Raw genomic sequence first — 14487 nt, 5'->3', positions numbered from 1 at the left:
ATACTGTGAGGGAAATTGTCTTTTAAGTCTCTCTTGCTCAGACAGCAATGATTTTTGGTGCTTTTTTAATTTTTATAATTAAGTTTAAGTAGTTGTACAAAGAGGTTCCAATTCAACCTGTCAATTTATAAGTACATGTATCTTTAAAAAAATCAGTTATCTTGAAGTGGTTGTACAAAGGGGTTTCAATTCGACATGTCAGTTTGTGAGCTTGGTGCATCTTGACTAATGTCACCCCTTCCATCGTTCCCCCCTTCTCTCCCAACCCACCCATCCCTTCAAGTTACTTGGTTCCCTTTTCACATCTGCACGTTAACTCTGACGACTGTATTTGCTTACCTTTCCTTCCTCTCTCTATTCGTCTGTCTTCCTTACCCTAGTCTCCCCCAGCCCCTCCCACCTCTCCGGGCAACACATGCAGAAAACTTTGATTTGGATTTTCCTGTGAAACCAATAAACACCACTGGGTGTTGGTTTCGAGGGAGAGTTTTAGAGGAAGATCGCCCATCTGTCTTAGCATTCACCTGCTTTGTGGCATATGAATCCACGCTACAAATGGACAGCCAGCAAAGCTCAACCAGCAGCCAGGCTCTGAGGAGACAAAAGTAAACACTGGTTTCCAAGAGATTGCCCTGCTGCAATACGATATCAGCTGTGAGGGAAAGCCACCTCCTCCAGTCAACTGAGGAAAAAAAAATCATATTATCTTCACTGTGGTCTACAAATAGCTTGTAAGCCACATTCCCCGTTTGGAGGATGACAATGACAAGCTAACCTCACGGCTGTGGGCAGGCCTGATCCCATCTCTAAACACAAACACTTCTGCCTGGGTTGTGGCTAGGGGCTATGCTGTGGTCTCCCAACCCCCACCTTCTCCCCTCACCCCCTTGTTAATTGGCTGAGACCACCAGAATTTGGAGGACACAGATGTCACTGATAGCTTTCCTAGGGAACACATTTATGCCCATCTGTTGCAGCCTAGAAGGCTGTTCATATATCCACAAGGCCTTTATTTAATTCTTGTCAGAAAGTAATGTAAATCCAGTTTACCTCAGAGGTCGCAGTGAGATTTATGCCAATGAGCCCCCTGCAATTTACACACACTGTCGTTGTATAGGATGAAAAGAAAGCCTTTCATGTTGGTGAATATTAACGAGAGCCTGCCTTTCCAAGAGAGAGGGAGACAGAGAGAGAGGGGGAGAGAGAGAGAGGGGCTTTCTCATTGAGCTTTCTCCTGATTTTAATAGAGCCCATGCCAGTTGGTATACCCAGCTTTACAAAAGAGGAAGAAGGAGGAAAAGAAGAAGAAGAAGAAGAAAAAGAAGAAAAAGAAGAAGAAGAAGAAGAGGAAGAGGAGGAAGAAGAAGAAGAAAGAGGAAGAGAGGAGGGGGAGAGGAGGAGGAGAAAAACTAATCTTTAAACTAAAGTTTCTTCTTTTATAAGAATTGAAAGAAAAAGTGAGAAATCCTAGCAAAGGAGACTGCTATGTCTTTAATTATCTGTGGAGAGACAGAACACCCCTGAACTTGGAAAAGCCACCGTGTGACAAGTGAGCATGCATGTTCTGACCTGAATTATTACTTGAAGTCTAGGGAGAATTCCAATCATAAGCCATTATCTTTCAGTGTGAGCATTGTTGTCAGACGGACCAGTTGAGTTAGTCCTCCGCCTCCTCAGCTGTACCTTTCTAGTAGAGATAGAGGGAATAATGGAAGTTGGATAACTTTTTAAAGACCTGGCTAAGTAGCAATTGATCCACAGTAAAGCCGAAGAGTGCATACAGAGAAATATTTTTACTGGAAAACCTTAAAAGCATTTGAAAGGACTTCCATTGATCTTTTTTTCCCCCTATAGTGATATTCTGAAATATTCAGGTTTGTGTCAATAGGCTAGAAGGCAAATGGTTTTGGAGACACCTCTGGGCCAAAGTCTTCTTTAATGTGACTTTGGACAAGTTACTTAACCCCCATGACTCTCAGCCTTGTCATCTCTAAAGTGGGGATAAAATCTGCATCACAAGGTTTTACATTTGCCAGGCCCCTCACATTACCCAAAACAGACTAAGTATGTATCCCCTGGCAACTGTCCCACTTCACTCCGCCTTTACTCATGCCTTTCAAATTGTTCACAGAAAATAATAGTTAATTGCCTGGCACCAGTGGCTCATGCCTGTAATCCTAGCTACTCAAGAGACTGAGATCTGAAGATCAAGATTCAAAGCCACCCTGGGCAAGAAAGTCCATGAGACTCTTATCTCCAATTAATTAGCAAAAAGCCAGAAATGGAGCTGTGATTCAAATAGTAAAGCATTAGACTTGAGTGAAAAAGCCAAGCAAGAGCATAAGGCCCTAAGTTCAAACCCCAATCTAGGCACAAACAAACAACAACACTACCAAAACAACAATCTCCTCAGCATTTTAAGCACCAGACTATTTTTTCCTGTTTTTCCATATTTAAAAAAGAGATTAAGTGAGACATTCTCTTTTTGTTCTTTAGAAGGATGGCAGCATGCAACTTCTAGGCTGCTATTCTTCATTCATCATTGTGACCTCTGATTTCCCAAGGCTGTGTTACTCAGGACATACTTCTCCAGGGTTCATAAACACTGCTCATTTGCCCATGTGAATGGCTTTGAGGTAGACAGCGTGATGATTTTTTCTGCACCACATTTAACTTTCTGTGTATATTTTTGCGGAAGATAATGTTTGAATTCAGTTGTGATTTCAAAGCCCATGCTAATGGAAGATAGCAACAGAGGAGCCTAACATTGGGTTGTGGGCTGGGGCTGCAGATGAGTAAGATCCTGATTAAGAGTACAATGTGTTGCTGGTAACACACGAAGCAGAGAGTCCACATGTGTGTAGATTGTGCTTAATGACAGAACCAGATAAAGTAATACCAACACATCAGAGAGTAGTTGTCATACTAGGGAGTCTAACACCCCATCCGGTTGGTGTCTGAGCCCAGGAACCAGGAAGACCTAAAATTATTCCCAAATGGCCTCTTGCCTCTTATCAGAGGTCAGCAATACCACTTGGTTAACCCCGTAGTCCTCAGAACCATTAAAATGCTTGGTTTTATTTTATACCAGTAGTAAGACTTGGACTCCTGCGTGCTATCTATTGGCTTTTTTACACATGGCCTACCACTTGAACCATTCCTCTAGTTCCAACTTTATGTTGGTAAACTGAGAGTTTGCTTGGGCTGGCTTTGAACCTCAATCCTCAGATCTCTATCTCTTGAGTAGCTAGAGTTATAGCTGGGCAATGATGGTTCTCACCTATAATTCTAGCTACTAATATTCCTTTATCTCAATATTTAATCCAGGGCTCATCTTTTCTAGTTGACATCATTTTTCCAAACCTCTATGCATGCATCAAATTATTGTATCATTTCATAATTTCAGAAATTAATCCAACAAAAGATATGCACTCCTAAACATAGCCACCATGCTATTATCCTTTCTTTAAAGTGAGCAGTAATCCTTTTATTATGAATTATTATGTTACTATTATCAGTTAAGATACAGGAGCCTATTTATGAAGAAAGGCATTTATCCACTAACTCTTACATTACAAATTAATGCTTTTGTTCCTAGGGCACACAATATCAGGAAAACTCCTACTTGTAATGGTAGCCAGTCTGGAGGCTGAGATTTGACGATCATGGTTCAAAAGCAGCCCAGGCAGAAATGTCTGTGGGACTCTTATCTCTAATTGACCACCAAAAAGCCAGAAATGAAGCTGTGGCTCAAGTGGTAGAGTAGCTAGCTTTGAACAAAAAAAGCCCAGGCCCCGAGTTCAAACCCTAGGACCAACACACACACACACACACACACACACACACACACACACACACACACACACACAATGCACAATGTCACTTCACTATTACAGTCCTTCCCCACTTTCAGTGATTTGTTTGGGTAAGTATTTTCCAACTTACTGGCCTCAAATAAAATGTCGCATAAAATAGATATGAATGAAACTGTTCTGGGCTCATGCTGCCAACTAGTCACCTGGCCCTTTGTTTCCCCAAGTGAGCAGGCTGAGTGTGTAATATCTTCATTATTTCACCACAAGACAAATCGCTGAGAAAAGCAATGTAAGGCACAGGTGAGAACCACGCACATGGACATCTAAGGTCCAAGGAAAGGGGTACAACTTCCTTGTTAAGCTTCCGATTCATAAAAGCCATGTTTCATGTAAAAGTATTAAAACTGTTTGTTATAATGGGGTGGGATGAATTCACTGTGCTCATAAGTAATGACCCTACTCAGCTGACTGTGAATTGAGGTCTCCTGGGAAGAGAGATATTTGCCTGCAGTCAGGATTAATCTATAAAGGCAACCACCACCTAGACCCCAGCCGTCTTCACTTCCCCTTCATTGGCCCCTGTGGAATCACATTGTAACATAGATAGAGTCAAAATTAGGATGCCTTCCACATAGGAAAAATATATCCCTATGATTTTAGTACTTCAAAGCTAGAGTATTTCTTTAACTATATGGGATGTATATTTCCGTTATAGAATCAGTGATCTCCCAAGATATTATTTCTTGTCTGCCCCCCTCCATATTTATTAATTTCTTTTCCACACAGGACCCAGAGTAGATTCATGCCAAATCATGCTTGTTGGATATTTAAGAGCTGTTATTCAAATCCTGTCATGCAAGTTTGTTAAGTTGTGATTTGTACTTTGACCAAATTATCGGACTTTGACTCTCTTTATCTTCTAGTGGAGACCATATTTCTCCTTATTTCATTATAATATTATAGCGTAAGATAATATACCCAGTTCTATTTTCTTTGTCAGGATTGAAGTATAAATGGCTTTTCTTTTAGATCCTATGACTGTGGAAGGATGGAATCTGTTCTCCAAGATTTCTTAATCAAAGTAAATTCATCCTCTGTGTCACATTGTTGCTCTAGAATGTTTTTTTTTACAAGTTGAATATATAGTTGTATTTACTTTCAAATGAGATTGACTTTGAAGGTTATAAAGGTTTATTCTGGGTTTTTTTTTATTCTGGAGACTTAAAAAAATGCCAAGTGCAATAAGCAAGGATGTTCAGTAAGTACTAACTACCGTTGAGGAATGTACCTTAGTTTACATTTTACAGTTCTGAATTAGCTACTCAAGCCAAGCATTAAGGAAAACATAGAAAAGAAACAATTATTTTTCTCCCATAAAAGATTGTATCAAAAAAGTTCATGTGTTTCATTTAACTGTTTTGATTTACTCATTTAAAAAAATGTTTTTCTGTATCACTGATAGTTTGATACTGGCAAATATTCCTGCATTAACTAAAAGCAAAGAAAAGAATGAATCTGAAAACCCAAATCATGTCCCCCTTGTTAGAGAAAGGAGAAAACGAGAGCCCTTCCGCTTGAGGAACTACCAAAGAAATAAGTAGCGTGAATCAAAAACAATAGTTATGCCTCTGATCAGATAGTTACACTGCATATTTGCTTCATGACTAGAGGACATTTTCTCCCCCTCGGGAATATAAGTTTTACAGAAAATATGGAATCCTGCCCATCTCAAACTGGACTCATTTCCCAAATCAGCCTGCTAATACCAGGTCCCCACAGCTGGAGTAGGTTATGGAGAAAACAGGAATGCCTATTCTGACCAAATCTTTGACTCAAAATAAGTCATGTTAAGGATTGCCTTTGTCTATACCACAGGGTGATCAGGAATTACAATAAGAGGTAAGCAAACAAACACATTTCTCTGTAGGGGCTTCTTATTTTGGTTTGTTCTCCTTGGGTTCAGTCAGAAGTAATAAAATCCCACTGTAATTCTCTCTCCCATCCACAAGTGGAATTATAAGTTTCTGTGTATAACACAGTCTACAGAGCTTAGGCGGATGAAGAGGTCTGCTGGATGGAGATTAGGTCCACAGAATCAGGTTCCTACCTGTGTCTTCCCCCTACAAGCAGCTTTCCGCCTGCAGTTCTTTCCTACTCAGGACTTGTCAGGCGCTATTTGTTCCAAAGCCAGCAGGAGGCTCTCTGCCAAGATCTGTGGTTGGCTGGGGGGAGTCACACAGATACATAACAGATTTTATTCTGTCAGCCCAGGAGTGTGGTCGGCCAATTTCCAGTCCAGAGGACTGCTCTCTGGAGCCTTTGACATTTTAAGTTTAAAATAAATAAAGAGCTTTGTGTGATGTCACCAAGAGAAGAGGAGGGGCTGGGGACAAATGTTTCTGTCTGATCTGTAATCCCACTGATCCTCATCCCCCCCACCCCCCAGCCACTTCAGCCCTCACTTCTCCTACACCTCAGACAGAAGCCAGCCAGGATGACCTGGGGACAAACAGCTGATTAAACTAAGTTGGCTGGGAATGGGATATATGTTGGTTTTTTTTTTTTTCTGTTTTAGCAAATAAAACTCCTATCATTTTCTCTGAAAAAGTCTAATTGGTAATAATCATATTCCAATACTCTCACACAGTTGCTGCTCATTAATGAGTGTGGATCAGACTCATTATTTAAGGCATAATTTTATTATTAAATAGCTATCGACTGGTAATATATTTTTAACATATATTTTTTTCTGAAGATTTTACAGAGCCACACAATTTTCTTTCATGAACACATTAATGTTCATGAAGTCAACTAGGAAGCCAAATTCAGCAAGGGCAAAGTAAGGGAAAATGGAGTGACACTTAAAAATTAAAATATAATTTTTCCAGGAGCTATACAGGAGCCTGAGACCTGACCAGGCATCAAAAGCCTGTTAAGTCTCTTATCTCCAATGAACTACCAAAAAGTCAGAAGTGGAACCACCATGTAGTAGAGCACAAAAATAGCTCAGAGACAGTGCCCAGGCCCTGTGTTTGGGGCAAAAGAAATTAAACACTCTGATCTGGGAATTATAACTACAGCTTGGATATCTTTTGTTGCCAAATGAATCTTAGCTAGCTTCATCAAAAGTATGCAGTGCGAGCCTGGCATGGTAATATATCCCCATAATATCAGCTTCTTGGAAGTTGAGAGTTCAGGGCCAACCTAGAGAAGTTTAGCAATATGCTATCTCAAAACAAAATACAGCCAGGTGCTGGTGGCTCACACCTGTAATCCTAGCTATTCAAGATGAGGGCTAAGGATGAGGACACTAACCCAGGCAGAAAAGTCCATGAGTTTATCTCCAGGTAAACATCAAAAAGCCGTGCCTCAAGTGGTAGAGCAACCAGCCTTGAGCAAAAGTGCAAAGGGACAGCAACCACTCACACAGTTCAAGTTGTAGGACTGGCACAAATAAAAAACAAAAACAAGCAACAACATATGAGTATGAGGTAAGACCCTGGCTCTTAGGTGGATGGTCTCAGCTTGGTGGCAATGGGAAGTTCACCCAACCTCCTTCACCCCTTCACCACCTCCATGGCTCAAATCCTTTACTTAAAATTTGGGTAAGTGGTGTCTGCTTCCCAGAGTGTACATAGCCAATGAAAGGCCCTGCAGAATTAACAGAACCTTTTTTGTTCCTCCATACTCTCTACATCTCTGTTACCATGGCAACTCTGGCCTGGGAGACAGACAGAGACAGACAGAGAGACAGACAGACAGAAGAGAAAGGAGAGAGATGGAGAGTGAGAGAGAAAGGGAGGGAGGGAGGGAGAGATGTTCTTTCTTTACTTGGGTATAGAAATGCAGGGAAAAAAATGTCTGTGGAATCACCCCATCTTAAAGCTCAGGACCCAGATGGCAGGCTTGACTCACCTTGACCTGAGATGTCACTCTTCCCACTGTGGGGGGTCAGTCTAATAGTTGGTCAGATGTCGGTATGGCTTATGGAGCAGTAACTGTAGCCAGCAGCAGCAGCATACACAGGTCCTGCAACTGTGGCCCTTGCTTTCTCTCCTTTCTTCCTGAGGCCTCTAGGTAACCCATTGGTGACCTGGAACACTCTTAGTACTTTTTTTTTTTTTGCAGTCAAGTTTGGTAAACACATTCAGCAGCAGGAACTGGAGAAGGTGGGGTCCAGGGGCAATGCAAGCAAGACAGAAGATGCTTTGGCACCTGGCTTGAATACGACCTAGTCTGGAGAAGATGGAGATGCCCAATATTTTATTTTCACGTATAGAAAAACAAATCCATGTTGCTTTTATAAAAAACCAAATCTAACTCCTTCACTGTCTATGCAGAGTATCTATTTCTTCATTGTCTATGTAAGGAGAATGAAAAGATGGATTGAATTTCTTGGTAATTCAGAGTTGGTTAAACTTGTGCTTCCAAGTGTCTGATCTCATTAAGGATTTTCTGGAGCCTATACAACCTAGTCTCTGAATGTGTCATTCTCCAATTACAATTTATCTCCTCATTGTTTTCTTCTTCAGCTATTCCAAATTCAGCATCCTCTAGAATTCCCCAAGCAAGTACCCTCTCCACTTAAAAAGGCTGTACTGGGCTGGGAATGTGGCTTAGTGGTAGAGTGCTTGCCTAGCATGCATGAAGCCTGGGGTTTGATTCCTCAGTACCACATAAGCAGAAAAAGCAGAAGTGGTGCTGTGGCTCAAGCAGTAGAGTACAGGTCTTGAGCACCTAGGCTCTGAGTTCAAAATCCAGGGCTGGCAAACAAAAGAAAGAAAGCAGGGGAGGGAGGAAAAGGAGGGAGGGAGGGAAAGAGAAAGAAAAGAAAGCAAGCTTCTGTCAGTTAGCAAAGTTATACATACTTCCTTTATGTTTGTGATTTGTCATTTTACTTGATTTATGGAATTGTTTTGCAAATCTGAAATTATTTACTCATGATTTGTCTTGTTTTAAGGTGTTTACACTTTTATTTATATATTACTCTAAGAGTCATGGGTATTTTAGTTAGCTTAGAAAGCTCTGCTATGAAAATTGTCATTTCCTTAAATATTTCTCATTTCTATCTTTATTCCTATCAGAGTAGATATATACTTAGACCTATCTACAATTTTTTTTCTGTTTCTTAATCCTTTTTTTTTTAATTTGTTGCCAGTTCTGGGGCTTGAACTCTGGGCCTGGGCACTGTTCCTGAGCCTCTTTATGCTCAAGGCTAGTACTCTATCACATGAGCTTTTTTTGAGTGATTTATTGGAGATAAGAGTCTCACAGACTTTTCTGCCCAGGCTAGCTTTGAACCATGATCCTCAGATCTCAGCCTTCTGAGTAGCTAAGATAACAGGTGTGAGTAACTGGCACCTGGCTTTGTTTCTTAATCTTTTTATGTGTTCAATGCCTTGTCTCCTTATGTCAAATTCTGGATATGTTCTGATTTAATATTATAGTTCAAAACTTCCATCTTAAGCTAGAACTAGTAATATTTTATTAAATCTCTCCATTGATTGCATTTTTAATTATTACATTTTTTGTTCCTAAGTATTCTAACTCTTGTTCGACCTGATATACTTTATAGTTTGTTGCTCTTGCCTCATATTTTCAACATGCTTATTTACTTCTGTAAACATATTACACGATTTTTTTTGGTTGGTCATGGGGCTTGAACTCTGGGCCTGGGCACTGTCCCTGAGCTCTTCAGCTCAAGGCAAGCACTCTACCACTTGAGCCACAGCAGCACTTCTGACTTTCTGGTTGTTAACTGGAGATAAGAGTCTCATGGACTTTCTTGCCTGGGCTAGCTTTGAACTGTGATTCTCAGATCTGAGCTTCCTGAATAGCTAGGATTACAGGTGTGAGCCACTGGTGCCTGGCTACATAAATAATTTTAACTGTATTTTTTTGTCTTTTCTTTTTCAGCTTTGAGGCTCTAACCCAGGATGTTGCACTTGCTAGGTAAGTGATTTGCAACTGAGCTACATCCCAGCCCATATATATATATATATACACACACACACACACATACATACACATGTATATGCATATATATACATACACATGTATATGCATATATATACATACACATGTATATGCATATATATATATATATACACATGTATATATATGGCTTAAACTCAGGGCGTGGGAACTGTCCCTGAGCTAATCAAGTCTTGTACCTTACATTTAAGCCACAGCTTCACTTCGGCTTTTTTGATAGTTATTTGAAGATAAGAGTCTCACAGATTTTCCTGCCCGGCCTAGCTTCCAACTTTGGTTCTCAGATCTTGACCTCCTGAGTAGCTATGATTACAACTCACCCCTAGTCAGCTGCTCTACCCCTTGGCCACACTTCCAGAATCATTTATAATTAATGATTATAGATTATAATTAATGATTGTTTATAGACTATTTATAGATATTATAAATCAGCTGCCATCAAGAAGTATTTTTTTCATGGGCCTTTAAGTTCTCAAGGGCAATTTTGTTCCCCATTCAAAACAGCACGTTCTGTTACAGGAGATCTCCTGGGAGGAGAAGGTAAGGGTTTAGTTAGGCAATCATTCACTGAAGGTGCAGCCCTTTAGGCCCGTATCATGGTGAGTAAGATCTGGGCAGAGTTCCCCCACCTTCTATGTTGGGTAGTTCTCTGGTGCCATTTCCAATCTCTCCATTCTCTGAGTGGAAGTTGATGCTCAAGAGAATGGACTTTGGCAAACATAGTCAAGACAAAGGCTACCTTCTGTATTGCTATCAAAATGTCAAATTCCATTAGAATCCATTTGGAGTCTTTTAATTTTTTTTTCCAAGTCTATCCTGTAACAAAGGGGTTGACTATCCTATGAAAAATGTTTATGTCACCAATGGAGCTGAAGCATGCAGATGTAAAAACCCAAGCACAGAACCTGGCACTGGTGACTCACACCTGTAATCCTAGCTTCTTGGGAGGCTCAGATCTGAGGATTGTGATTCAAGACCAGCCCAGGCAGGAAAGTCCGTGAGGCTCTTATCTCCCAATAACCACCAAAAAGCCAGAAGTGGAGCTGTGGCTCAACTGGTAGAGCACCAGCCTTGAACACAAAAGCTAAGGGACAGTGCCTAGGCCCTGAGTTCAAGCACTAACACAAACACACAAATTGAACACAGAATGTATAAACCTGGCTGTTAGGCTCTGTGTGTGTGTGTGTGTGTGTGTGTGTGTGTGTGTGTGTACCTTAGGGAGTATGATTCTAATTTAGTTGGGTTCTTACACTTTTTCTAGAATTATCTATATGGTTCCTTGCTTTCCCTGGCCCCTTTCTATTTCTATTTGATTTGAAACAAAAAAAAATGTTTATTTGGAAAAAAAAAAAAAGGAACACTTAGCTTGCAACAAATGCTGAGAAATTTCTGTTACTTAGTCTTAGAAACAACAAATCACTCACAGAAGGCCACAGTTCAGAGGAACACAAATTGTAATAGGTTGAAATGGGAAAATGGCTCTTTTATAAATGAAGTTGACCCAAAATTTCCAGCAGGACAATTGCCTGAAGGAAAGTTTCCTGGGCTCCAGCCTGTGAGGCCTAACAATGGATCACAGAAGCCTGCACAGATGGTTGCGTTCTAAAGTGTGTCTCGTGTTAAGTGTGTCTCGTGTTACCGTATTTGCTTCCTATTGTCTCCCCTCAAGTCTACAAGGGAACAGGGAAAATGCTATAACTTTTGAAAAGTGTAAAGAATATTTTTAGGACATGTACAAATACTAACCCTTGATTTATCTTAGACATCTCTTCTTCCTATTTCAGAAATGTGTTCTCAGTTAAAATAAGATTGCTTGCTGCAGACGCTTATTTGTCTTCTTTACTGTCTTTATAGCTAGATAGATCTCTCTGGGTGTTTACTTAGAAAATCTCTTCTACATTCCTGTCTCAAAGGGTAGTTATGCCACCATTCAACTTTGTTTTGGAGAAGCAGGAGCCTGGCACTTGTTCTTAACCTTTTCTGTCATCGCAATTACTGCCTTTGTGGCCTAAATTCTCAGAGCCATCATATATGTACATGTATGTATATTTCTAATATGATAATTTTGCTCTAAAGTTTCAGATTATTATTATAAGTACCTAACTCTGTGTGTGTGTGTGTGTGTGTGTGTGTGTGTGTGTGTGTGTACCAGTACTGGGTCTTGAACTTGCTTAGGTTTTTGCTCATGGCAGGTGCTCCACCAATCGAGCCACACTCCCTGATTCACAAGTACTTAACTGATCTGCCTGGGTTGGCTTCAAACCACAAACCCTCAGATGGAAGCCTCCTGAGTATGTAGGATTACAGCCTGGGGCACCAGCACCCAGCTAAAATTTATTTCTTCTTATTTTTTTAAAATTTTATTCATTTTTGTGCCAGTTCTGAGGCTTGCATTCAGGACCTGGGCACTGTCCCTGAGCTTCTTTTCTTAAGATTAACTCTCCATCACTTGAGACACAGCTGTACTTTTGGCTTTTTTTAGTAGTGTTTAATGGAAATAAGAGTCTCGCAAACTTTTCTGCCCTGGATTAGCTTCAAACCACAATCCTCAGATCTCAGCTCCCTGAGTAGCTGGGATTGCAGGAGTGAGACATGAGCACCCAGCTTAATTTTATTTTTAAATAACCAAATAAAGTCATATAGCTGTATCATGTACAATATGATATTTTGATAAATTTATGTTTCACAATTCAGGCTAATTAATGTACATTCCTCACATACTTATTCTTTGTAGTGAGAACATTTAAAGTCTCCTACCTTAGTAATTTTAAAGTTAAAAAAAGTATCATTAATTGTAGTCACTGTGCTGTAAAATAGCTCTCTTAAGCATATTCTTCCTATCTAACTGGGCTTTTCATCCTTTGACATCTTTACAATGTTCCTACTCCTCAGATTTTATTGATTGCCTTCCTGCCCTTAGTCCTTTCTGTTTTCTAGGAGCTGAACAAGACTACATTCTACTTTAGGTAAATGATACCACCCCAGTAAAAGCTTACTTTAAGCCTGTAGACAATGAGATGATAAACTATTAATTTTTTTGGGGGGGGTCCGGTCTTGGGGCCTGAACTCTGGGCCTGGGCGCTGATCCTCAGCTCTTCAGCTCAAGGCTAGTGCTCTACCACTTGAGCCACAACGCCACTTCCAGCTTTTTTTCTTTTTGCTTATGTGGTGCTGAGGAATCGAACCAAGGGCCTCATGCATGCAAGGCAAGCGCTCTACTACTGAGCCGCCTTCCCAGCTCCTTAATTTTTTTTTAAAAAAAGGAACTATTTCTTGGCACATGCACTAGCTCTTCATATTTCCTTATTATGTCTTTTTTTTTCTATCTGATGTGCTACAAAAAAGGTTTTAAGATAGAAAATACCTTTCTTACATTATTTGGGATTTGAAGAAAAATGTGCCCAACTCACCTACAGCTCAGACCAAACCCAAATTTGTTCTTAACATTTCAACCACTAGATCAGTCTCTAGATTAACCCTCCTATTTAACTAATACAAACCTCTCTCAAAGAATGATGAAATAGAACCATGCGAGGCTGGCTCATGCTTATAACCCTAGCTTCTCAGGAGTCTGAGCTTGGAGGATTGTGATGTGGAGCTATCCCAGACAGGAAAATCTATCTTATCTCCAATAAACTACCAAGAAAAAGCTTGAAGTGAAGCTGCAGCTAAAGTGGTAGAGCACTAGCCTTGAGCAAAAAGGCTCAGGAACAGTGTCCAGGCCCTGAGTTCAAACTCCAGGACTGGCACAAAAATAAATAACAAAGAAGAAAGATGGAACAGAATGCTCTTGTTCCCTAGTCCTTTGCCTACTCATGCCCACAAATTATCTATCTTCTTAACTCACTTCTTGCTGCAACAGGATGTAGTCCTTGCCAGAGCAGGAGGAAGATAAAATTCTGAGCAGGCCCTTACTGCTTCATCTTTTCACAGTGAGGCAGTCTAATAACTAGCTAGCAGCACAAAACACGGTAGCTTATCGACCTTGGAATTAAAAGGGCCATTGGAAGCCATTTAACCCAACAACCCAAGTTATGCAGGTATACTCTCTGAAACGCTCTAAGCAGAGGAGAGAGAGCATTTATACTGACACTCGAAAGTCCTCATTGACAAATGGGACATTTCACTGAGCTGAATACTCTTTAAGGCAGCATGAAGGGTCTATCAAAGGCCTCCCCCATGCTCACCAACAAATGCAACATTCTTTTGAATAAAGCAAGATTGTGGTAGCCAATACTTCACTTTGGCAGTGGTGTGGCTTTGTGAAGTGCCTGTGCATGCTTTAAAACCAGAGCACATACGTGCACCCTCACACAAACACAATAATCACTGCTTTAATAGGCAAATGATTACTTCATTGCATAGATAAGCTCAGAGATAGAGACTTGGCCATTCTTCTGCTTCTACCTGCCCTACCTTCCCAACTCTCTTGCTTTGCTGTCAAAATGCTACATTCCCTGTAAGAGTGTCACAACTAGACAGAAACTTCACTATCTATCCTGGCCAAGTCAGGGAGAAAATAATTTCCTTTGGTTTGCTTACAAGGTACTACTTTAATAAAGAGAAGAGAGAACTGCCCGATAAATAAATGGGCTAAAGACTTAAAGAGAAACTTCTCTGAAGAGGAAATAAGAATGGCCAATAGACACATGAAGAAATGCTCAACTTCTCTAGCCAT

General features: G+C 40.4%; 1 protein-coding gene across 1 annotated transcript in view; it reads left to right on the top strand.

The window, feature by feature from the left end:
• The first annotated feature begins 1439 nt into the window (after positions 1–1439).
• The window catches only part of Alpk1 (alpha-kinase 1), a 67623-nt gene continuing 54575 nt past the window's right edge, over positions 1440–14487 (top strand). Inside the window, exons 1-2 of the mRNA XM_013023736.1 lie at positions 1440–1549; positions 9732–9767. The gene's annotated coding sequence lies outside the window, so the exon portion shown is untranslated. The remainder of the gene's footprint in view (positions 1550–9731; positions 9768–14487) is intronic.

This window comes from Dipodomys ordii, unplaced genomic scaffold, assembly GCF_000151885.1.
Source record: "Dipodomys ordii isolate 6190 unplaced genomic scaffold, Dord_2.0 Scaffold70, whole genome shotgun sequence".
NCBI lineage: Eukaryota > Metazoa > Chordata > Mammalia > Rodentia > Heteromyidae > Dipodomys > Dipodomys ordii.
This window is presented reverse-complemented; position numbering and strand designations above follow the sequence as displayed.